Source organism: Eptatretus burgeri, chromosome 4 (assembly GCF_056783735.1).
Source record: "Eptatretus burgeri isolate ZD-2024b chromosome 4, Ebu_testis_v1, whole genome shotgun sequence".
NCBI lineage: Eukaryota > Metazoa > Chordata > Myxini > Myxiniformes > Myxinidae > Eptatretus > Eptatretus burgeri.
Genome location: NC_140964.1, coordinates 135,605,378 through 135,632,404, shown reverse-complemented (window position 1 = coordinate 135,632,404; position 27,027 = coordinate 135,605,378). Strand labels below are relative to the sequence as shown.

Sequence of the window (27,027 nt, the reverse complement as noted above, 5' to 3'; positions counted from 1 at the left end):
CCTTTTACAAATAATGTATAGATTGATTGAAACTTGTTTTTTGTGTTTTGATAAATTGTATTTATTGAGTAAAAAAAGTTGGTGAATGAAATAAATGGTTTGTAGTACAGATTCACCAAAAATTAAATGGAATTTTCATCAAGAAAATTTTAGTTTAAGCAAATTTCTGCTCTATAAATATGATGAATACAACATACTGCGACATTTGTCATCATGAATGTAAGTGTTATAAAAAACACCTTCAAACCAACAAACACACATTCAATCTTTTCAGACAAATAACCCTCTTTGAACAAGAAACAAAACATTGTGATAGATGGAATATTGATATTCTTTAAAAATAATTATAGCATACACCTTCATTCACACAAACACAAGAAGAATGAAGAAAGAGAAGGGGCTACTAAATTCTCCATTGAAAACACTGATGGGGCATTTAAAGGACATATAAAAATAAGATTGTTTCACTTTAAAGACCCTGGATCACCTTCAATCATTGAAGCTGTTCATATGGTTAAACAAACCATTGAAACTGTAATTAAAAACACATTAAGTGAAATGAAAACTTTAAAGTTTTATATAGAAGTTAAATTGAACATGGGAAGAGAATGTGATGAAACTACTCCCGATATGAGGACAAACCCTCACTTTATCACATCATTTCAAGATTTTGTAAGATGTGATGTTTCCGATGAACTCCAGAGACAAGAACAAGATGTTGATAACACTGTAGTTGGTAGTGGATTTGCTGTTACAAAAAAAAAATTTTAGAGACGCATCTTAAAATCAGATCCTCTTCAAGCTTCTTCGTATATTGATTTCCCAAAAGAGATAAAAATTAAGAAAGCGGTTGTTAATATTCAAAACAAAGATAATAAATGTTTTCTTCAGTCTGTTCTTGCTCACTTCCATCCTCCACAATGGAAACCCGAAAGGGTTAAACATTATAAGAAATACAAGAATATGCTAAATGTTAAAGATTTAAAGTTTCCAATGTCAATAAGAGATATTCCTAAATTTGAGAAAATGAATTATTGGGTAGTCGATCTATCTCCCCTTATTGTCAAGTTTTCCGTCGTTATGTCTGTCTGTCTGTTTGTCTGTCCAGGCCAGTACTCCGTTAATCGTAGGCCGATTTTGATGAAACTCTGGTGGTAGGTTCATACCATGACCGAGTTGTGCACGTTTGAGAACCGTTGCTATGGACCCCTCGGTTGCCTAGCAACGGGCTTTTGAAATTTTCAAAAAAATCTTTAAAAATAAAAATATCGAAATTCAAAAATCAAAGGATGATCGTTTGTGGGTAAAACATTCAGCCTCCTTGACAAAAAAATTCAGCCCGCTCCCATGAAAACTGTCAGAGAAGATAGACTTTGAATGAACCCTGGTCAAAAAAAAATAAAAAAATAAGTTCGTTATATCTCAGAGACCGAGTCAGACTTACATGAAACTGGTATGGTAGGTTCATGGTATGTCCTAGTTATGTGTGAGAGAACCGTTGCTATGGACGCTTTTGTTGGCTCGTAACGGCTGAAAAACGACTAAATTCGACTTGATCGACTACCCATGTCTGCCTACCGGCTTGTCTATCTGTTAATGTGTGTGGATTAACAGACACAAACAAAGATCAAATATTAAAATTTTCAAATCACCATAGAAATGATGAAACACACATTGACCTACTATGACCTTTATTATAGTTCAGGAAAAAATTCACATTATGCTTACATCCAAGAATTATCAAGACCAATCACCTCACAAGTATTCAAGAAAACAAATAAAACATATCCCTGGAAGAAATGTCTCAACTTCTTTCATATGAAAGAACGATTAGATCAACATTCAAAATACTGTAGTAATCATAAATCAGCTGCAATTAATATCCCAAAACCAGGAAAGAAAATATCATTCAAAGATTACAACAAATCTCACAAACATACATTTTTGATTTCTGCTGATTTTGAAAGTGTCCTTGAAAAGAGAAATACTGTTTCTCCAAATCCAAATATATCATACACAAATAAATATCAAAAACATACCCCTTGTGGTTTCTGTTATTATATCAAATCATCTGTTGGTGATAAATACAAGTTAGAACTTTATCGAGGAGAAGATGCTTCAGATGAATTTGTAAGACGATTGGAAAAAGACTGTATGAGATGAAGACAAATAATGGTTAAAACCAATGACATTAACAAAGGGAGAGAAAAAGGAATTTAGGAAGAACAGTATCTGTCATATTTGTTAGGAGAAAATTGAGGGAGAGGTCAAAGTTAGGGATCGTTGTCATCTTACTGGTAAATAAAGAGGTCCATCTCATTCCCGTTGTAATCTCAATTACAAGCCCCAAACTTTATTCCTGTCTTTCTTCACAACAACGCTCACGATGACACAAATCTATTTATCAATGAACTTTCAAACACATCTGAAGATATTTCTGCCATTCCTTACACATCAAAAATACATCTCATTCAGAAAAACAATTCATGCATCCCCCATCACCTATATCAGATTTCTTGACACATTCAAGTTTATGTCAAGTCCATCATCTAACTTAGCATCAAATATTAAAAACTTTCCAAATCTTAAATCACATTTCTCAGAAGAGGTTGATCTCTTATCACAAAAGGGAATATATCCGTATGACTATATGGATTCATTTGAGAAGTTTAAAGAAACACAACTTCCTTCAAGGGAAGGTTTCTATCGCAAGTTGAATAACTCATATTTCTGATGGAGATTATACACAAGCGAAAAAGGTTTCGGAGATGTTTAATAGAAAGAATCTTGGAGAATATCACGATTTGTATCTTAAAACTGATGCATTATTAATGAATGATGTTTGAGACTTTCAGAACAGTCTGTCAAAATAAAAATTCTTATTGATGAGATCCCGCTCACTATGAGACAGCCTCAGGTTTGGCTTGGAGTGCCATGTTTAAAATGACAAAACAGGATTTGGAATTAATCAATGATATTGATATGCTTTTACTGACAGAGAAGGCTAAAAGAGGAGGAATATCTCAAGTATGTTCCATGAGATATGCGAAAGCAAATAACAAATATCTTCCTGATTATAATAAGAATGAGGACAACTCTTACCTGATGTATTATGATGCTAACAATTTGTATGGGTTGGCTATGTCTCAATCTTTACCTTATGGAAAACTTAAATGAATTAAAGAAGAACATTATGAAAAAGTTTTACAAGACATTGTTATATCCTCTCAAAAAGAATTGGATGAAGCTGGAGTTGGATATGATTTTGAGGTTGATTTAACATATCCAAAAGAACTTCATAACAAACATAAAGACCGACCCTGTGCCTCTGATAAAGAAAGTCCAAGAAAAGAATGGTTAAGTGATGACCAAAAGTCATTTAATATGAAAGGTAAATCGACAGAAAAACTACTTTCTACATTAAATGATAAAGAAAGTTATGTTTTTTATCAAAGGAACTTGAGACAATATTTATCTGCTGGGTTGAGTTAGGAAAATTCATAGAATTTTGAAATTCAAAGGAAGTCATTGGTTAAAGAAGTATATTTATTTCAATGCAAAAAGGAGAGCAGAAGCAAAAACAGATTTTGAGAAGGACTTCTATAAAATATTGAATTTTTTGGATGACTGAAAAATGTTAGGAATAGGCAAAACAGAAGACTTGCTACATCTTGGAAACAGGCTTCAAAGTTAATCAATAGACCAAGTTTTAAGCGAGCAGAGGTATTTTCAGAAAACTTTTTTGCTCTTCATTTGAAAAAAAGAGAGTATTGAAATGGATAAACCTATTTATATGGGAACATCAATTCTAGACTTGTCAAAGTCGTTCATGTATAACTATTACTATAATAATTTAAATCCAAAGTATAAGAATAATGTGTCTTTGTTATCTATGGATAAAGATAGTTTTATATGAGAAATTAAGACAAGTGATGTAAATGAGGATATGATTGATAATATTGATATATATATATATGACACAAGTAATTATAAGTCAGGTGATGTGTTGTTTTCATCAAAGAATAAAATGGTTATTGGTAACATTAAAGATGAATTAGGTGGGAAGGTAATGAGTGAAATTATAGGATTGAGGTCAAAGTCTTATGCTTGTTAGTATTTTGATGATAATAATATTTAAGGGTGTGATAGAAGCGAAAGGGAATAAAGAAAAATATAATCAAGGAAACAATAACCTTTAAACATTATTTCAACTGTTTAACCTTCAAGAAGGAAGAGTATCGAAAAATGAATACAATAAGAAGTTATAAAAATCAATTATATAGAGAAGAGGTAAATAAGAAAGCATAAGGATCTATTTATGATAAAAGATATATTTTAGAGAATGGACTCGATCATCTCCCTTTTGGTTATAAGTAAAAGTGTTAAGATATTGGGTTGGGGATTTCAACGGGTGACCGCTGTCTTTTTTTGTTGATTTTTTAATGATAGAACCAAGCAATAACCAAACCAAAGAGTGGAGATGTGATCAGCCTTGGTAAATGGAAAACATGATGAATGTGAGAAATATCAAATACGTCTTATTGAGGAAATAACCGGGGTAAAAGTAGATAAAACAAATAAGCGGATAAATTTAATTACAAATAAGTTTGAGGATGTAAAGGAAAAATTTAATATCCTTGAACGGACTGAAAACTTTGATGGTTATTTATTGAACAATGGAAAAACAATTTACCACAATCTCAAAATGATATGTGGTTCAGGAGGTGGTCAGACAAGAGCATTAAGAGAAATTTATCATTTATTCTCTGTTCAACAAAGATACTTAAACCAAGAACCAAGTTCCAAGTTATTCTTTGTGAATATATTTGATGGAAATGAATGTTATAAGAAAATTAAGTTATTCCCTAAAGTAGAAGATGGACAAATATTTGTTGGTTTGCTCTGAGTATAATGAAAATATAAAAGGAATGTGATTATGTTTGGGGGAAGAAGTGCTTTAATCAGTAAGCCTCAATTTTTCATTTGCTTGTATGGGAGGGAAGTGTAGCGGTGAGGAGGAAGTGTGTCTCCCATTTTGAGCTTTTTTGGTTTGGGTCAGATTGTTTTTCCCTTTTTCCCATTCATTTGAATGGGTGTTCCAGAAGCAACAATTATCATCCACTTATATTCCATTTTAAATTGATTACATATATTACAGTCGTGAAAAGCTTTCCACGTGCTTCACATCAATTTTTATGCAAAAATTTCTCAAGTTTCCTTCTCAAAAAAACGAAAATTACTAAATTTCCACAGTTTTACGTGTCATCTGTAAAGGCTAATATCGCAGATCAAAATTTTACACTTTAAAATTCTACACTTTACAAAATTTAAAAAGGAAGATAAGACTGTTTTGAGTTGTTTTGTCTTGCAAAAACAACAAAAACATTTTTTTGCTTGTTACTGTAAGAAGTACTGCACACTTGTAAAGATCTGCAATGCATTTTTAGGGTATTGTCATGTGTTTTGGACTGTTTCATGCACACGTAGTGCCGAAATGGCTCTACATTATGACAGTTAGTGTTGGTCGTGTTTTTTGTGTTAATTTAGAAATGTTCCGAAGAAAGAAGTTACATTGCAGATGCTGATGGGGCCATTAAAACTCGAATTGTTTGTCTTCATCAAACGGGCAAGACATATTCTGAAATTCCACAAGCTGCTGAAGGAGAAAATCCCTATTTCTCCACCTACCATAAAGAGAATACATTTACTGTTCCAGAAAACTAGTTTCACTGCAAGGAAGAAGGGATCTGTCTGGCCAAGAGCCACTACAAGTTAAGATGAAAAGCCTGCGGAAATTGTCAGAAGAGTCAGGTCAGGTCAGGTATGGGAGCATGTGCCAGAACAGCGCGTCGCTGCGTCCACTTTCCGCCGGTACTCCAGGGGCCTCCATCTGGCCATCCCCCAGGCAGATGCCAGGCCCATCCCCATCTCCTTGAGATGATGGTCAACCTGCTGCAACCATGAGGCATGTGGTCGGCCCACTGGCCTCCTCCACCCATGAGACTCCCTCGCTGAGAGAATCGCTGAGAGAATCCGAGTCTCTCTCAGCAACCGCTCGTTGGACACAAAATCCGACCAGCGATAGCCAAGGATTCTCCGAAGACACCTGGTACCAAAGGAATTAAGTCTCCGTCTCAGATCCTTGGTCAGAGTCCAAGTCTCGCACCGATAGAGCAAGACTGGAAGTACCAAGGACCTGAAGACTCGGACTTTCGTCCTCCCGCACAGGTACCGGCAGTGCCACACCCCATGATCCAGTGAATCCATGACTCCCCAGGCCCGACCCAGACGTCTATTGACCTCTGACTCGCAGCCAGCAGAGACATGAATATCACTGCCAAGGTAAGTGAATCTCTCCACGACCTCAACATCCTCACCACAAACAGACACAGACAGGACAGCAGCATCCAAGATGTCACCGAAAGCCTGGATCTTAGTTTTGACCCAAGAAACCCGTAATCCCAGCGGCTCCGACTCCTCATTCAGTACTTCGAGGGCCCCCAAAAGGATGTCTAAAGTCTCCGCAAAGATGACTGCATCGTCTGCAAAATCAAGGTCCGAGATCTTGACATTCCCAAACGATGCACCGCAACTTGATCTCTCCGACATCCTCCCTAAAATCCAGTCCATACAAGTGCTGAAAAGTGTGGGGGCAAGAACACATCCCTGACGAACTCCAGTAACAACTGGAAATAAGTCAGAGGTGGTACCACCACACTTCACAGCACTCTCAGAACCAGAGTAGAGTTCAGACATCAGATCGATCAGTTTTGGTGGCACCCCACGAAGACCAAGAATCCTCCAGAGGACATCCCGATTCACTGAATCGAACGCTTTACAGAGATCAACATAGGCTGCAAGCAGCCCCTGCCGAAACTCTCGTCTGCGTTCGGTGAAGACACGAAGGGCAAGGATACGGTCAATCGTTGACCTCTTTGGTGTAAAGCCTGACTGCTCTGGACGCTGGTGCTCAAGCAGATGGTGGCGAACCCTATCAAGAATTATCCGAGCAGAGACCTTGCCCGGCACTGAGAGCAGCGTCACCCCTCGGTAGTTGTTGCAGTCTTCCCTTTCCAGAGAGGGACAACAAGGCCCCTCTTCCAGTCAGTTGGGATGATGCCTGTGTTCCAGGCAGAGCACAAAACTGCATGCAACGACACGAGTGCAGCATTTCCACCAGCCTTGAGAAGTTCGGCATGGATGCCACAAATCCCTGGAGCTTTGCCCCGTTTCAACTGGTTCACCGCAGCCCGTGTTTCCACAAGCGAAGGTGGACCACAGTTGATTCGTGGGTCAGCAACAGGGATTGTAACACCCTTGACGTCCAACTCGACAGCTGGGGGATCAGCCTGGTACAACCGCTCAAAGTAAACGGCCCAGCGGGCCTTCACTTCAGACACCTCTGTCAAGAGCCTACCACTCTCTGCTCGAACTGCAGTGCTCCGAGGGATGGGCTTGGATGAAAGTAATGCGCGAATTCCCCTGCAAGCGGGATGAGAATCACCTGTCCACAGGTGATGCTCTACCCCCTCACAGATTCCTCGCACATAGGCCTCCTTGTCCACCCTCAGTGCACGTACAGTTTTACGCCTCAGCTCTCTGAACAGCTCAGCTCTGCCATTCAGCCTGGCCCTGCGACTCTGGTCAATGGTATCCAGTGTCCCTTGAGAGACAAAATTCTTCTTTGCCCTGCGGTGAGTTGCAAGACATCCACCGGCAACATCAAGGACGGTCTTGAAGGCGCTCCACAACTCTTCAGGACCCCCCAAAGCACCCAGACCTCCCAAGTGTCCACTCAGCCTGTTCGCAAACTCCTCAGCTACTCTCTCATCCCTGAGCTTGGCAACATCCAGCCTAGGCTGGGATGGTACCATTCTCCAGGATTTAAGGTGCAGCTTTAGAGTTGCTACAACAAGCCTGTGGTCAGTATTGAGGAACTGAGCACTCCGGTAGACCCTGCAGTTCTGGATCATTCTCCAACGACCGTCAATGAGGACATGGTCAATCTCCTTTGCCACACCGCCAGCGTTGGAATACCAAGTCCAGCGATGAGCTTGTGGGCGCTGAAACCATGAACCAGCCACCCTAAGTCCATGACTTCTTGCAAAGTCAAGGAACTTAGTGCTATTCTGGTAAGTTAGAAATGAGGTAAGGGAGAAGAGTCCAGAACTGCTAAAAACAAGATAGTTTCCAGGACGATCAGAAGGTTGACTGATGCTGGTTTGGCTTCAAGAAGATGTGTTAAGAAGCAGAACTTCCAGTGGTGGAAGTGCAGCGCGGCCCGGCTGGTGGTGGAGCTGCAGAAGGTGCAGGCAGTGGTGGAGGTGCAGCAGCTGCAGGCAGTGTTGGAGGTGCAGTGGGGTGCAGGCAGTGGTGGATGTGCAGTGGGTGCTGCAAGTGGTGGAGGTGCACCAGGTGTAGGCAGTGGTGGAGGTGCAGCAGCTGCAGGCAGTGGTGGAGGTGCAGCAGCTGCAGGCAGTGGCGGACATGATGCAGGTGCAGGTAGGAGTGGACGTGCGGTGGGTGCAGGCATTGGTGGAGGTGCAGCAGGTGCAGGCAGTGGTGGTGCAGCAGGTGCAGGCGGTGGTTGTGCAGCAGGTGCAGGCAGTGGTGTAGGTACAGCAATAGAAATTGGTAGAAATGAGGTAAGGGAGAGTTTTTGTGGGTGATGAGATTATTAATTCTGTAGATTCTTCATTCTGCAGGAATGATTGTAGACAGAGAATTCTGTGCAGTTTTTAAGGAGCAGGAGTTGGGGACATTGAAGGAAGGGTAAACGATATTTTATCAGGTCATGGGAGGAAGAAGATGATTGTGGTACACTGAGGAGCAAATTATTTCGGGAAAGTTTACTCAGAGGTTTTGAAAAAAAGATCCTGGATATTGGGGAAGCGGCTGAAAGCAAAAGGTTGTGAGGTCATGTTTTCTGGGATTCTCCCAAGATTAGGAAACTAAATAGAAATTATGAGCAGAGCATTAGATGTCACCCAATGGCTGTAAGAATGCTGTTGGGAGGAAGGTTTTCCATTTAATAAGCAGTGGGAATCATTCACGGGACAAAGGGAGTGTTTCCAGAATTATGGCCATATGATAAATAGAAAGGAGGCAGCAAGGTTTGTAGTGGGAATTGAGGAAGGAATTCAGGCTTTTTTTAGGTCAGCGGAGGGTGGGGAAGCTCTTAAGGAAGGAACTGATCATGTAATTGTGATGAGTAAGGCCAGGCAACAAAATAGAATTTCAGGAAGGGAAAAATTAAACATATTCTTTAACAATGCCAGAAGTTTAAATAATAAGATGGAAGAGCTTGAAGCCAAAGTGGATGGCAAGGAGTACGATATAGTTGCAGTGAGTGAGACGTGGTTAAAGGAGGAGAGTAACTGGACGACAGGATTAGAGGGCTACAAGGTGTATCGGTGTGATAGGAAGGAGAGAATTGGAGGAGTCGCAATCTGGGTAAAGGACAGCATTGCATTAAGAGAAAGGGGTGACATTCAGGAGAGGATTTATGTGGAGGAATCTGTATGGGTTGAGAATAGATATTGTAAAAACAGGAAGATACTGGTGGGATGCTTTTTCGGGCTCCGAGTGTGAAGGAAGAGGAAGGAGGAGTACATGGAGTATTGAAAAGGGCATGTGGTAAGCGGAGAGTATTGATTATGGGGGATTTTAACTTGCCAGGGATAGATTGGGTCCAGAAACAGGGAAAGACAGAGCAGATGAGGATTTCCTCGTTTTAGTCCAGGATTGCTTTTTAACCCGGTTTGTAGATAAGCCCACAAGGGGGAGTGCAGTGTTCGACCTCCTTTTAAATAATGATGGCAATATGATGGAGGAGGTGGAGGAGAATTTAGGAGCAAGTGACCACAACATTGTGTGTTCAAAGACTCTGTGAAGGGTTAGGGATAAGACGATAAGATTTCAGGTAGGCAAACCTTGAGGGTATGAGGAGAGAGTGGGGTGATGCAGATTGGGAGAAGCTAACAGTCGGACAATCAGCATCGAAAAAATGGGAAACCTTCAAGGAGCAAATGTGTGCAGTGCAGAGTAAGTACATTCCAATAATGTGTAAAACTATGAGCAGAAAGAAGCCAGGGTGATTGAGTAGTGAGATAAGGAATGCTATTAAGGAGAAGCAGAAGAAATTTATTCGATTTAAAATAACAGAACAAGAGTGAGATTTATGTCAGTGTCAGAGTAAACAGAGGCAAGTAAATAAAATATCTCGGCAAGCCAAAAGAGAGTTTGAGAAAGAAATGGTGAAGAATATTAAACATAATCGCAAGGCATTATTTAAGTATATCAGGGGAAAAGAACAGGTTCGGACCAGTGTGTGCTCATTGAGGAATGGCACCGGGAGAGTTGTTCATGAAGAAAGTGAGATGGCAGCTTATTAAACAGATATTTTGCTTCAACTTTTTACACAAGAACAGTCAGGAGAATTGCCAAAAGCTGAAAGGGTCGATCAAGGAGGTGAAGAAGGGCTTTTACAGAAGATACAGTTTGGAGTGGAGGAAGTAAAGGAACAGATGGGAAATATTGGAGAAGATAAGGCCAGATAATATGCACCCGAGAGTATTGATGGAATGGGCTGAGCAGGTAAGCGAGATGTTAACGGATATTTTCAATAGTTAACTGGAGTCAGGACAGGTACCACGGAATTGGAGAATAGCAAATGTAACACCATTATTTGAGAAAGGATCCAGAGAAGAATTGGGAAACTATAGACCTGTTAGATTAACTTCAGTTGTGGGTAAGGTGTTGGAGACATTAATTCAGGTCCAGATGAAGAACCATTTTTTATAAATACAAACTAATTAAAGGTTGTCAGCATGGGTTTGCCAAAGGTTATTGTTCCTGTCTTCCAAATCTTTTCGAGTTCTCTGAAGCAGCAACTGTTTGGGTGGATGAGGGAAAGGCAGTGGATAGAGTATATCTCGACAATAAGAAGGAATTTGATAAAGAAACACATCGGAGGTTGTCAGCCAAAGTGAGTGCTTGTGGAGTGGCAAATCAGATAGCTAATTGGATTGCAAACTGGCTTTGTGATGGGAAGCAAAGAGTAACTGTAAGTGGGATGACGTCTTGCTGGGAGGATGTAAGTCGTGGGGTACCTCAGGGATTAGTACTCGGACCATCACGATTCATTATTTACATCAATGATTTGGATAATGGGATGAAGAGTAAGCTTTCCAAATTTGCAAATGACACAAAGCTTGGTGATAAGGTGGATAGCAGAGGGCGGTGGTGACCAGCTTCAGGAAAGTATTGATAGTTGCATCGATTGGGCAAAATATTGGCAGATGGAATTTAACCTGAGCAAGTGGAAGATGTTGGGGATGAGCAATTGTAATGCCAAAAATATTTGCATTTTCTTCTTTGGATCTTGTGTTGATAAATTAGGGTGGTGTTGATGTAGCACAAACATGATGGGCTGAATGGCCTCCACATATGTCTGATTTCCTTGTATGACCCTCTCAGAAAAACATTCAGGACAGATTGCCCTTTTGGCCAAATATGGCAACTGTGATTCTGATTGGTTTCAGAGAGTTCTGTGGAGTGATGAATCAATATTTGAGCTTAGCCGTGATGCCCCAGAAAGTTGCCTTCACAGATCTGCCGGGAGATTCAACCCTGAGTGCATTTCAACAACTGTGAAGCATGGAGGAGGTGGAATAATCATCTGGGGTGCATTTACATCTGCTGGTTTTGGTGAGTTGAAAATGTGTAAACAGTCAATTACAGCCAAGGAATAACAGAAAATATTAGAAAAAAGGATTCTTTCCCAAGCCTCCAAATGTTGTTTCCTGTGAGAGAAAAGCAAAGAATTGTCATTTTTCAACGCGGAAAAAGACATAAAACGTCATCGCCCCTGTTGTTTCAGAAATTGTGCTGTCTGGATTTAAAGGGCTTGCCCATATTTATTGACAACTAAAATGGCCACCAGTCGACCAGTCAGCCATCTTTGATCAGATCAGAAAATAAGGAGAAGTGCACATGTATGCCATCATCTACTGTGCCTGTGCCAAGTTTGAACAAAATCAGAACGTGCATCTGAGAAATGGTTGGGGAAACATTTGAGGAACAAAATGGCCACCAGTCGGCCATCTTGGATTGGATCTCGAAAAAAAAAACACCCATGGAAGCAATCATTCCTGTAATGTCATTTTAAAAGTTTGCTTTAAAAAAATATAAATCTCAAACAGGCTTTGGGATACAAAAGGCAATTTGCAATTAAATTCACAGATAAAAACAGTGGGAATGGGCTCGTGATTTTCTACCCTCCAACTCCTTCAGCAAGATCTATCGATCTATCTATCTATCTCTCGACTTGCTTTGACCATTGAAATAATTTCATTAATGCACTTTCAATGACGTTCATTTAATGGTCACAACAAACAGTGTCCCTCAAATCATTGGATTTACATCTCATAAGCTGAGATTGAACAATCTGTTCTTAGGATGAATTGAATATGTAGCAATGGTATCTTTTAAATCCGCTGAAAGGCTGGATCTGGATTCAGATCTTGACCAAAATCTGAGTATCGCCACTACTGTTGCCATGGTTACCGTACGATATGTTCACTTTCAGGCATCTGCCGACATGCTCATCTACGTACATCTGCCTGCAAGAAATTCATTTTACAGTGTTTTTTAAATCTGTACAAAGGGTGGCCTGACTGTCTGCTCTAACATGTGGTGCCCCCTGCAACACCTTCCCCGTCGGCTCACTATGTGCGGCATTCAAATCCATAACACACTGGGGAAGCCGTTATAAATTTAAAACTCATTCTTATCGCAGCATCGCACGCTGGTGGTTCTATTTTCACCAATGTGCTCACTTCACCAACCGCACTCAATATTGTTCTGGGACGGGGGTCGGTTGGGAGGAACGACCGCAAGATGGAGCAGTAGGGCCATCTCCCATCGGACACCCAGAATATAAGGTCGTCACCCCGGATAACTGCAGAGTCGACAGGTCACTTAAAGGACCGTGGTCGCCAATATTTTGACAGAGTGAAGTAGGGTGCACTTGTCTATTCCAATCTACTGAAGTACTCACACCATCTAACTACCAGGGAAGCCACACTCTCGGCCGGATTTGTCCGAACCGAGTCGCTGTTACCGACTCGGATCCGGCGTAACCGAGCGGGAATTACCAAAGTCGCGCCGGTCCAAATAACAATTTACGGCACAATCGGCCTCCCAAATTCTCAAGTCCGAGCCATACTGGGCCAATGGAAGAAATGACAGGCAACGGACTGGAACATTTAACATGGGGTTTATTTATAACAGGTTTATTTATGATATTTATAATACAGAGCAGAGTTATCACGACTATAATATGCAATGTGCAAACAAACAAGGCACTTTAACGATTTTACTTAAAGACGGGGCCCACACACACACACACACACACACACACACACACACACACACACACACACACACACACACACACGCACACACGCACACACGCACACACGCACACACGCACACACGCACACACGCACACACGCACACACGCACACACGCACACACGCACACACGCACACACACACACACACACACACATCGGGGGCCAGACACAAACTCTTCTCACTCGACCGACCTTGCGACCACCAAGACCAAGATCGCTTGAACCACGACAAAGACTGCTTCTTATCCCTGGGCGTTCTGGCTGCCCATTGGCTGGGGCGCGCGTGCGATGCTCACCCTTCGCTCATTGGGCAGAGGAAACACTCCATGCCCTTTTTCGGAGCGGGGCTCTGATCTGAGGCAATGGAAGCCACGCCCACGTCTGTGCTCGGCCGACATGCGTGAAAGAGGATGTTGCTGTTGTTGTTATTAATTCTAACTAAAAAATAACTCGCAGCGCACATGCACTGAATCGCCCATTAAATATAGGGACGGGACCCTAACTATAAACACATACTTATCAAAATAACTGAACTGTGGGGACTCTGGCTGTTGTGTGCAAATGGCTGCCAGATTTGTAACAATAGCACCAGCATTTCAGTCAATTTTCAATCTTTCTCCTCCTCTGCAAACCAGTATGCAAAATACCACAATGTCCAACAAATTCCAACCAAATTTAGACATCATCCAGCCGCATACTGCTGCTCTGGTGATTCTCACACCAAACATCTCGAGATGCACCCCACCAAACACACACTGACCAACCAGACATTCCTGTCACAATCAACTGCCAAAACCAAACCAGCAACCAAATATGCAACCAAACATGCAACCAAACATGCAACCAAACAAGCTGACACAACTCACCCTTCCACATCGACTTCATCAATTTTTTCGATGAGCATCCATTGATCGATCTATAATTCCAGCAGTGTGTGTGTGTGTGTGTGTGTGTGTGTGTGTGTGTGTGTGTGTGTGTGTGTGTGTGTGTGTGTGTGTGTGTGTGTGTGTGTGTGTGTGTGTGTGTGTGTGTGTGTGTGTGTGTAACCACTGTTTCTCGACAACCACTGGTCCGATCCATTTGAAACTTGCCAGCTATATTGCTGGAGACCTGAGTATGTGCCTTTTCAAGGTTTGATATGAATCGGACAAGTGCTTCCCAAATTATGGCCATTTATTTACCAACCAATGACAGGACATGTTGCTGCGTAGGCGTGGCCGATGGGGAAGAGAACCTCAGCCGCATTCCCCATTCCAGGTTACAACGTATGGACTTCCGGATAGTGACGACTTCGTGTATTCGAATAATTTCTCGATTTCTTATGCGCATTTACAGATAAACACAATGCCCCAATCCAGTCGTCGTTTACGAGAGCGAAGGAACGAAGCTGCATGTCGTGCACGTGCAATGGAATCCAACGAAGCACGAGCTGCACGCTTGACACACGACACAACTCGCGTGACAAGGTGTCATGCAGCTGAAAGGGATGAAGAACGAACTGCTCGCTTGGCAGACAACACTGCACGCGAGGCAAGGCGTCTTGCAGCTGAAACGGATGAAGAACGAACTACTCGCTTGGCAGGCCACGCACGTATGGCCACACACGTACGGCCACGCACGTACGGGCATGCACTAGTATATTTAAACGACTTCATCGAGCTGACATCGAATCCCATGATGCAGTGCTCAGGTGCCATATTCGTTGGCAAGCCAAACAAACGAGAAAAGGTGAACAAGACTGAATAAAGCCAAATAATTGATGAAACCTTTCCTCGACTGGATGCACACTCGCCTCTAAGCTGTCTCCTCTGGGTTCAATTCCCTACCTGGTGTTTCACATGATGATCCAAACATTTCAACCAGGAGTACATTTTACTGTATCATTCAATTGGCATAACAGATCTTTGCTTTCCCACCCTGCCTGCCTGTGAAACACAGGGATTCTCATCAAGGCAGAATTCACCCACGGGGCACGCTCACCATGCACACTGTCTGAAGCCTTAGCACAGTGCACTTGGAATGTGGCAGGGAAGAATCTTTCTCCCTTCTGCTGATAATAATGTGAAACTATTGGCAAAAGGCCACTGTATCTTTCATCTGCCATTTTACCTTGTGTTTAAATTACTGGCAACCCGTTTACAGCATCGGGACGTGAGTACATCGGACGGATCGATTGTGACTCCTCCACACCCCAGACGTCCCGCTTACTGGAAACGTGGATTGGCACCGCATCAGCTCAATCGAACCAACGAAGTGGTTAGCCATTCACATTACCTCCATTTAACAACACGTAAGATTCAGATTGTGTGCGATGATGGAAAGAAAGACAGGATGAGCTCAAATTTCAAAAATGAACTAAATAAATGAAAATTAATTCACAAATAAGCTGCAGGTTCTCCGACAAGTGTATATGACTCGAGGAGATGCGCTCTCTTGTGTGTACATTCACTAGAAATGGGTGGGAGCGGAAAATCGCTCACGCATTATAACATGGTGAATTCATTTTCGTATTGTTCGTATTGAGGGTTTGCAGAGCTATCCCATATTATTGGACACATCGCCATATTGATTGTATTCATCTCCCCGGTGATGATGGCATCAGGAGCTCCACAATCTATCAAACAGTTTACAACTTAAAACAACACAAACAAAAGGCAAATATTCCATGAGACGTTGGATTACCAGTCCAAGATACTTTTTCATGAGGTTTTAAACATTACATGAAAAACATTGAACATCACATGAATTTTCCCACTGCAATGGAACCTTATCAAACGGGCAATAAGAGATCCCTTTAACTTTCTGTCACACCTCCCTTTGGGCACCCGCGTGGTCTCCGTGCCTACTACCCATTCCGAAGACACAAACTGACACACACTTGTACACATGCACACACTAAAACGTTGTACACCAACACATAAACAAACTATCCCTCAAACATTTAAAACATTGACCTCATCTCCGTCAAATATTCCACATTGCTCCAATGTAAACCAGCTTCAGGCATAATGAACAAATATACTTTTGAAGCGCAGTCAGACATTCATATACAGGATATAACAATCATATTGTTGCGAGCTGGCGAGGTTGGGTGAGAAGACAACTCGGTGGGGGAAGCTACATCAATTCTCACCAGACTCCCCAGAATTGTAGGGCGTCGCTCACGGATAATTCCGTGATGCGGCAGGTCGCTTAACCGACCGTGGACGCCAATAACTCAACCGCATGGCCGAGGGCCCTCCCGACTTTAGGTGAATCCGGTTACCTAATTAACCATACGGTTTAACCACCGGGGAACCACGCCCTCAGTACGCCTTGTCCGAATGGGATCACTCTACCGGATCGGATCTCCTTTCCGGATTGGATGCAGCCGAGTGGCACTACCAAAGACGTACCGGCTTGAAGGAACGGATTGTTGGAAATAAAGACCCGGCTAAACTTTGATTCGAACCATGCTGGACCAATGGGGGAAAAGACAAAGGCGAGCTGAGAACATTTCAACAACAATTATTTATTTACAATAAGCGAGGAAAAGCATGTGGCACAACAAAGGTTTATTGGATGTGTAATGCAGGGAAGATGAGAGAGGTGTGGGGTGCGGCAATTATACAAGCAACTTACAAAGCAGACAGTGCAGACTTGATGTGACATGAATGAAGCAATAATCACAACAATAAAAGATCTTATACAGGCTTACTTAACGGACAGGCGCCAACACTCTCAGACACACACTCAGACAAAGTACACCCAATTCTGAAAAGGACTTTTGCAGCCAGGGAGGGAGGGAGTTGAGGTTACAGTTTCTTGGCACCTGAGCGTTTCGGGGGAGGGATGCTCCGTGGTGTGGCACCCGACAATGGTTGAGTTGTTCGGCCACAACCGTACGTGTGGAGATCGTGTCTGCAGGAGGGGCTCAAGTGGAGAAGAGCGGAGTCCAAAATGGGTGGGGGGTGAGAGATGAGCAGCAGGCAGAACCAGGCAAGAGGCTTGGTCAAGGTCGTGTCGGCGGGGACCAGTACAGTAGGCGGGCCGTCGAGGCGAGGCGTAGGCAGAGCCAAGCCGCAGGAACACCTTCACAACAACTCCTTCAATTCTCCACTTTCCAACCGACTTTCACGCCTTCGACCTTCATTCAACCAACTCCCACCGACTTCTTCCTTTCAATCAACAACAACCAACTCCCACCGACTTCATCCTTTCAATCTACAACAACAACCACCCTTTCCTCTGAGGATTGCTCTGTACTTTATAAATCCCGGAGCTCAGGGAGGAGCCATGGCGAAACTGACGTCATTGTCCGATCCGAGCATCCCGATTGGACCGGCCCTTCATGTGGTCCTCCTTTCTGGGCGGTGTTTCAGCCAGACGGTACTTTGGCCCGCCCACGCCGCATGTCTGGGTTTGGGATGGTGGATGGTGGCGCAGCTTCCGTAGCGAACGTCGGGATTTTTCCTCAGGAAACGAGACTCCGGATACAGCGGGTAGAATGTAGACGGTGGTACGCTGTGACCAGCGAAACGACAGCAGCAAGCGAGATGAAGGCACCGTGGATCGTCACGCTGTGGTAAGCGAGACGGGAGGAGCAAGCGAGGCAAATTTACCTCAGCAGTGAAAAGAGGAAGAGTAGGAAATGGAATGGAGGGGGAAAATGATTTGATAACCAAACTAACAACCCATCGCAACGCACTCCCTGCTGTCCCACGAGACAAAAGGTGGGGATCTAGCAACACGTCTATTAATGAAATAACTGACTCAGGACAACTATCTGTTGTATGCATGGGGTTCTGAGAACCATAACAATATATTCCGATAGCAAACCAAGGATCCTTGAAAGTTCACATCGCAATCATACATTTGTCAAAAGGGGCCCTTAAATTTAAATGATGTTTACTTGTGAGTCTTATATCAAGGGTCCTCGATCCTAACGGAATGGAATGATGTTCACAAGGGGACCCTTAGAACTTCTCTCGCACAGTGCCACAATTGGCTTTTCTCCCACAAAATGATTCAACTCGAATCCTCAAGATTACGTCACCCAAAGAGACACAGAGACAGGATTGGCGGCTGTGCAAATGCGTAACGTAACAAAAGGAGAGGGGAAGAGAACCTGTCATAGTTTACCTTTACCTCGCCTGAAGTGGCCACTTGTGTCTGCACCGCTCAGCCAGCATTGCTCCGGTCTCCTGTCACACAGGTTCGTTAACCAGTCATTAGGTATTCCTCCAGCACTCGAGGAGGAGGAGGAAGGAAGGGTAGGCAGGACGGAAGGTTGGGAAGGAAGGAAGAAAGGGTGGGAGGGAAGGAAGAAAGGGTGGGAGAGAGGGAAGGGAGGGTGGGAAGGAAAGAAGGAAGGGTGGGAAGGAAGGAAGAAAGGGTGGGAGGGAAGGAAGAAAGGGTGGGAGAGAGGGAAGGGAGGGTGGGAAGGAAAGAAGGAAGGGTGGGAGGGAAGGAAGGGAGGAAGGAGATGATGATGCGCTGCCGAGTGTATTATTTTTTAAAATGGGGTTTTAAGAAATCGTTTTTTTTCTCAGATTTAACTCGATTTCAACATAATTGTTTGGGCCATGAGTTCTGATTGTAAAAATATTGCATCATATTTCGAATATTAGCTTTTAATAAGGATACACGATAATTTTTTCCAGGAGCCAATCACATTGTAAATGGCCTCCTCACACAGCCAATCACATTACACATGGCCTCCTCACACAGCCAATCACATTGCACATGACCTCCTCACACAGCCAATCACATTACACATGGCCTCCTCACACAGCCAATCACATTGCACATGGCCTCCTCACACAGCCAATCACATTGCACATGACCTCACACAGCCAATCACATTACACATGGCTTCCTCACACAGCCAATCACATTGCACATGGCCTCCTCACACAGCCAATCACATTGCACATGACCTCACACAGCCAATCACATTACACATGGCTTCCTCACACAGCCAATCACATTGCACATGACCTCCTCACACAGCCAATCACATTACACATGGCCTCCTCACACAGCCAATCACATTACACATGGCCTCCTCACACAGCCAATCAGCGTAATAGTTAACAGATGAAAGCACAGCCTTCATCTTCTCTGTTTTGATTGATCACCAAGAATCTCTTCTGCTCACTGTATAGAAGCCATGTTAGTATAGTTTGCGGTAGTGCCATCGAGTTTTCATGTACTGAGGTTTCCTCATGTCCCGTATGACCTCAACATATCTTACAGTCTTTTATTGGCGATCATTGTCCCACACAGCCTGACAATTTTAAAAAGCTCGGTGAAGAAGAAGAACATTACACTCATTCTGAAGGTACACACACTCATTCCAAACGGTGTTGATTTGAAGGAGCAAGGTGTGTTCCGTCAGCAAGCGGCTTGCTATCGCTTTCCAAGCCATTCGTTCCGAATGAACGGTTTTTCAAGCCGCTCGGCAAGTGGAGCAAGCCCTCGAGAGAACCGCTTCAGCCGTGAAATCGCAAAAATGTCCGAAGTCGTCGGATTGAAAATCAAAACGATATCACAACCGATGAAATGTTCACAAGTATTTACCCCTGTGATGTTTCCTCATCATTTTACTAAAACTTGTATTTTATACTTTTATTGTAACTTTTCATCAGAATTCTTCAATGTGTAAAAACACGTAACCCCTCCCCCCCCACCCACCAAGAAAAAACAATCTGCACGGTGGTCGGTAGGGTCTATAGATAAGCTCGGTCGGGGGTTCCTCCTGATTCCCCATCTATTTATCTTTCTTCCCTCTTCTCCGTACTTTGTACCCACTGCGATCACAACACATTCGTTTGGGGGAAATTGTCACACAGAGGATCGAGGAAAAGTGAACACGACGGAGCGGACGGGATTTGTTCGAGAAACCGTCCGTGTCCCGGTGATCTCCTTGGAAACCTTGTACCGGAACTGGAACCAAGGTCCTCGTGGTCGGGTCGGATCTCCTGAGGAAGAGGTGAGTTCGGAGTTTCCTCATTAATACCGAGAAAGATGTGTAAACGTTAATTTAAATATTAAATAATAATTTTCTGTTCCTCGATGACGGAAATGAAGGAAAGTTAAAGGAGTTTTTATTCAATGTTTGTTGAGGTGTTTGGTTGTTGATTTAATGAGGTGTTTTTCACTCGTTTTGTTTTATTCACCACATTGTTTAATAATCACATCATCACTAAACTTCCTCCAACGAGGATTAAACCTCATTCTTCATTTTAATCACAAAACTACCAGAAACCTTTTATAATTAACTTGTAAATCCAATTTGATCTCTAAATGAGGAGGTGAAACGAGGGGACGAGGTCCGATTACCTACTTCACCTGTTCCGTGGGATGTTTAACGTTCATAACGTGAATGGAGATTAAAAACCTGATTTATAATCCCAGAAGGTAAAACTAAACATCGTGTGGGGACAAAATATAACATTCCTGGTTAACATTCCACCAAGATTACATCCTCGTTAACTAGGGCTCCACAAGGTCATGATTAGGGGTTTACAGAACACACGGGGAGGGAGCACATCCTCCACCCCCCCCCTCCACGGCTTTTGTTCCGTCTCCCCCACCCCCCCCCACGCTCACGACGTCTCCCCATCCCTCCCCACCACGCTCAAGACGTCTCCCCCACCCCCTCACCACGCTCACGATGTCTCCCCCACCCCCCCCCCCCACGCTCGCGACGTCCCCCCCACTCCCCCACGCTCACGGCATCTCCCCCACACTCCCCTCCACGGCTTTTGTTCCGTCTCCCCCACCCCCCCCACGCTCACGACGTCTCCCCCATCCCTCCCCACCACACTCACGACGTCTCCCTCACCCTCCACGCTTGTGACGTCTCCCCTACCCCCTCCCCACTCGCGGTGTCTCCCCCACCCCCTCCCCGCTCACGCCGCCCACCCCTCCCCCCTCCGAGGGGAGACATGAGTGAAGAGAGCGACATCTCACCAAACGTTGCTATTCAATGTAGCAGGGAGGTGCGCATACATGTGTGCTTGTGTTTGGTGTGGGGGGAGGAGATAAAAATAAAAAAATCCAGACAGGTGAGGGGTGAATCTGGGGTTCGCAAAGAGAATGATGTGTGACGCAAAATGAACGAACACACAAACAAAAACAAAAACGTGTCAGAACAGTTGTACACAAAACAACACAACAGAGTTTGTAAAGTCTCCACTGGCACATCTGGAAAAACTTTGATGTTCCAGTTCCAGAAAATTTGTGGGAAAATTGACCAAAAGGATTCACTGAAAACATTGAAGTACCGCTCACGTACGACCTTATGATCCCATCAGGTGTGAACATCGAAAACAAAGCATTGTGACAAGATATCATACTTTGGCACAAAAAAAGAGAAGGCATTGTTATTGAGGTGTTCATATCAGTGATTTTGGACTAACAATGTATAAATCAAGAAAATGACAAAAATACCAAAATCTCAAGCATGAAGTGAAAAGATCCTGCAAGCTGAAGAATGCCAAAGTTGGACCAATGATGAAGAACCTCATGGGAATGATGAAGAAGAACCTCACAGAGATATTAATATCCATCCCTGGAAATATTACGACAAACAAACTACAGTTGGAAGCCATCCAGGGCTCAGTAACTCGGCACAAAACTTTGAAAACAGAAAACTTCACAACTTGGTCCATGAATCGTGTTCCCTTACCAAAATGAAGGGGGATACCTGAGCCCACCCTGGGAGGACTCCATTCCACATTCTGAAACCCACATATGTCGATACCAATCACACTCACACACACACACACACACACACACACACACACACACGTACACACACTTTGAGACCTCGCAGGTCTCTGTTTCACCTCCTTAAACCCACCCACGTGTGGAGATAACAGGCAAAAGCAGCAATTTTCACGTACACACGCACACACGTACACACACGTAGTTGGATCCGGATCCAGATCTTCACCAAAATCTAATCGGTTTGTCCTTGTCATACATCCAACATGTCCACAATTTCATCTGGATCTGTCCACAGCTTTTTGAGATATTCTGTACACAAACAGAGACATCACCTGCTTCACGTTTGGTGGCGGAGGTAAACATGTCATGGGCCCAATATGTTCTCGTAGGTCAGGCTTTTCGTGGCGGAGGTATGTGCTCGACCGAGTGCCCTTCTAGTTTCAGAATATAATCGGCTGTTCCTGTAAGTTTCCTCTGCTGGATGGTGGATTTCACAGTGAAGACGAAACCATGAGCACCAAGGAGCCTTAAAAAGACTTCTGGGATAAAGTTGTGGAAAGGTACAGATCAGGGTATGGGTATAAATATATTTCGAAGACTTTGAATATCCTTTGGAGCACACACAAGACGATCGCAAAGAAGTGTAAGGCATGTGTCACCACTAAGACCCTGTCAAGATCAAGCTGTCCCTCCAAGCTGGATGACCAAGCAAGGAGGAGACTGATCAGCGAGGCCAGTGATGTGGATTTTTTAAACCCACTTTGTTGTGATCGTTGTCCTCCTGAAGGATTCTAACTGGTCGATTGTGGAATCCTATTTGACTTCAGACAGAGTTTAACGTTTGTCCGATTTGATTATAAAACCCTACAAAAAAACCCTATCGACACTGATAAAACTGATGTCCACACAAGTCCTTCCTTGTGAAACAATTTATTTCCTAATTATACACCATACACTTCTCACCTTTGTACAATGAACTTAAGAATCCCCATTTGATTGCAATATTATTTGGTTCTATTTCATTTATTCTTACTTTAGTTAACAGTTAGACCAACCCGATTCAATTCACTTCTACATTACATCAGAGAGTTTTATTCTAACTTGGTACTTGGTCAGTTCCAAGGAGTACGAGCCACTGAGAAACTATACTTCCTCACGTGCTCGTACTAAGAAAATGTGTCTTTCAAAGCATTTTATACTTTCATGAGAGAGAGGTTGGGGGATATTCACCCAGACTGTAGACGTGTCCTTTAGACAAAAAGTCACTTCGTACATTTTCTAAGCAAAGGTTCATTTATCAGCTCGGTCACTCTGCTCCAGAACAACACATTTCTTATCATTTAGGGCAAAAGTCTTTTGGCCAGAAATGACAGCCAATTCAATTTGCAGCATAAAAGTTACATTTCTGAAACTCCATTTGTTACAATTTAAAATACATTAATATAAATTTTTCCCCCACACTCCCCCGTTTTTTTTTTTTTAGGAAAATTTGAATAATTTTTCTTACACATGATTACCATGTCCCATTCCTGAAGGAGAAAAGATTTCCATTATTCAAGTTCAATCAACAATGGCAGTGAGTGTTCATATCAGAAAATGAGTGTGTTTCCATTTAATTTATGGCCTGTTCATCAGCATGTGTCACACATTGGAAACATGCTACCCGAAGTCAGAAGATAAACAGGTCAGGGTGTGGATAGAGCGGCACCCAACGGGAAACACAATCGAAGCACTCCTTGAGCTGAGGAGAAGGTAGATGTGGGCAAGTACAAGTTTGGGCTGCACACTGGGTTGAAGGAGCGCAGTGTGGAACTCCAGGCCTGTCGTACATTGAAGCAACCACAGCAAGTTCACGATGTATTTGCAGAGCGGCAATCGAGAGTGTGGCTGAGAACATTCCTCCATGCAGGCACCACACAACGCCGACGTTAAGACTTTGCTCAACCTTCTCCTCAGTGGGTTTTTTCTTTCTTTTCCCACATTGCTCCATCTTATCTCCTCGGGAAGGGGAGGGATAATCATGTGTTGAATGCTCAATCACCCAAATCTGGCTTCTCCCATCGTCCAATCTTTGTGTGGAATTTCATTCCAAAGTTCATTTAGATGAAATCGTACATTGCTTCAAAGACTGCTTTCAACACTCCGAAACAAACAAAGCATCAATTAAACACCAATCAATAAACGTCATGGGCACATGTAGTTCTACAAGACTAACAAAGATTGTTATGGAAGCATTTAACTTGCATTATATGTCATATCAATATTTTAATCCCTTTCCTTGTTATTTCCCAAAACAACATGCTAAAATATACAGAAATCCCAGTTGTACGTACACTCAAAACATCCATCTCATTTGCTATTTCCATCGATATTTTAAATCTCTGACATTTCTCCATCTCTCCACTTCTCTCACCAAAACAGCAAACATGCTGCCATTTTTCCAATTCACATACACAAACCATCTATCACTTCCTCCGACCTTCTCAATTACGAATCCATTTTCTTTTATCAAAACAAATAAATCATTTTAAACAGTTGTTCAAAAATTGTCAAATCACTTGTCAAATCTGTTATCAGGCGAATATCGTTTAAATTCCAGCTCAAACAGTCTGTCTACACATGCAGCTTCACCCTCCACAATCTTTATCCCAGTCTTAGAAAAGCATCTTAAACTTCAGACTTATAAACATCCAAACTCTCTTAAACAACTTTTGGTCAAAACAATAAAATATTTCCTTTTAAAATCAATAAATGAAAAATTTAATCTTCAGCATCTATCCAATTAAATCATGAATTTACCTTGACTGAATCGATCAAATGGTTACACTGGGTTGTTTGCCATTGCCTTCCCAGCACAAGTTCAGGTAACCTCAACATTCGCAGACGAATAAAACAATATTTCAACGTCCATCCGAGGGAATCATCTATTATCTGTGAATTGCCCCACGTGCTAAACATCATCAAATCATTAAAATCATTCCAAATCACGTTTCTACATTTAAATCACATACAGTATATCCACATTCACAATTGTTATTTCACAATTTATTCAAAATCCCGATGGTTGTAAAATAAAACTTCAACACTTTTTCCTAAATGGACTTCACTTTAAACAGATTCAGTCCAGAGGGTGCGCCACAAACACTAAGGAACGAGGAACAGGAAGTTCTCTCCACATCCAGTGGGAAGAAAAAGGAAAAAAACTCTGACAGGCAAAACCCACAGTTTAGCATTACTCTGTCATGGCTTCAACACATACACTAGACAGCATTGCATCTAATAGACTCGCGTGTGATCACGTGACAAATACCAATCACATTTCTATCTCATCCTCTTGAATCTGCATATGAATCGAATTTCACACCTAAAGCAAAGGCTCGAACAAAGACTCAGTGTAAAGATAGGCCACCCCCCACAGATTGAGTGGAGGGGGTCTCACACAGTGTAGTTTGCGACCTTCGCGTGGAAATACAACGCAAAGAATGTATAACATGCCATTTCAAACAAACCCACAGCTCAACTCAGCACGAGTTAAAATATCGTCAAAATCCCAACAGAACACGTTTCATTGCAGTGAATATTGGACTCGCACAAGTTTCATTTTTTACTCTCAGTAACACGTGCAAATCACCAACCACGCTCCCAGCTGGTTAATCGTCTCCTGCACTCTACAAAACGTTTCGTGCAAATCATTGCATTTACAAATCCGTAAAACCTCCACACAATATAATATAACAACCTCACTGCCAACAAACTTCCAGTGAGTTCAATGAACAAAAGTAACTCTTAAAACTCTTACAAACAGGTAACTTATAATGTTTATCTATTTTAACCCTATCTCGGCGTCTCAGCCGTGTACTCGGCCTCTCTCTCACAGCCGGTCCGTATCAATGCAAACATGTGGCATGTCGCTTCATCATGCCTATTTGATTACGCATTTGGCTCCTCAACGAGCCTCTTCTTGTCATCTGACTCCTCTTCTTCTCCAGCACTTTTCTAAAACAACTACAGTACTTATTATTTACTTTAAAACGGACTCCCTTCGCCGGATCCTCTTCTTTCTCTCAATAAAATTATCTGACAATGAACTTTTCTTTGTTCGAAATGCGTTACCTGCTGAGAGCGCTCTCCCTTACCTTCGCTCAAGCACTTGTCGTTCCTCCAGGCACTGCCTCCGGCAGATTAAGCACCTCCGGTCATGAGCACCGCACCAACGTCGGTTCGAATCCGAGTCTCGGCGCCAACTGATGTGGATTTTTTAAACCCACTTTGTTGTGATCGTTGTCCTCCTGAAGGATTCTAACTGGTCGATTGTGGAATCCTATTTGACTTCAGACAGAGTTTAACGTTTGTCCGATTTGATTATAAAACCCTACAAAAAAACCCTATCGACACTGATAAAACTGATGTCCACACAAGTCCTTCCTTGTGAAACAAAATTATTTCCTAATTATACACCATACACTTCTCACCTTTGTACAATGAACTTAAGAATCCCCATTTGATTGCAATATTATTTGGTTCTATTTCATTTATTCTTACTTTAGTTAACAGTTAGACCAACCCGATTCAATTCACTTCTACATTACATCAGAGAGTTTTATTCTAACTTGGTACTTGGTCAGTTCCAAGGAGTACGAGCCACTGAGAAACTATACTTCCTCACGTGCTCGTACTAAGAAAATGTGTCTTTCAAAACATTTTATACTTCCATGAGAGAGAGGTTGGGGGATATTCACCCAGACTGTAGATGTGTCCTTTAGACAAAAAGTCACTTCGTACATTTTCTAAGCAAAGGTTCATTTATCAGCTCGGTCACTCTGCTCCAGAACAACACATTTCTTATCATTTAGGGCAAAAGTCTTTTGGCCAGAAATGACAGCCAATTCAATTTG

At 42.6% G+C, this 27,027-nt stretch overlaps 2 protein-coding genes across 6 annotated transcripts in view; both read left to right on the top strand.

Moving 5' to 3' along the window:
* Window positions 1-20,370, top strand: part of LOC147029186 (protein FAM200C-like) — a 297,542-nt gene extending 277,172 nt beyond the window's left edge. The window contains exons 12-13 of the transcript XR_015056816.1: window positions 11,612-11,709; window positions 20,251-20,370. The gene's annotated coding sequence lies outside the window, so the exon portion shown is untranslated. The remainder of the gene's footprint in view (window positions 1-11,611; window positions 11,710-20,250) is intronic.
* Window positions 20,258-27,027, top strand: part of LOC147029185 (uncharacterized) — a 51,924-nt gene continuing 45,154 nt past the window's right edge. For 4 of the 5 annotated variants that reach the window (XR_015056823.1, XR_015056822.1, XM_085876378.1 and 1 more), the window contains exon 1: window positions 20,258-20,390. The gene's annotated coding sequence lies outside the window, so the exon portion shown is untranslated. The remainder of the gene's footprint in view (window positions 20,391-27,027) is intronic. The other variant, XM_085876379.1, reaches the window with a different exon arrangement.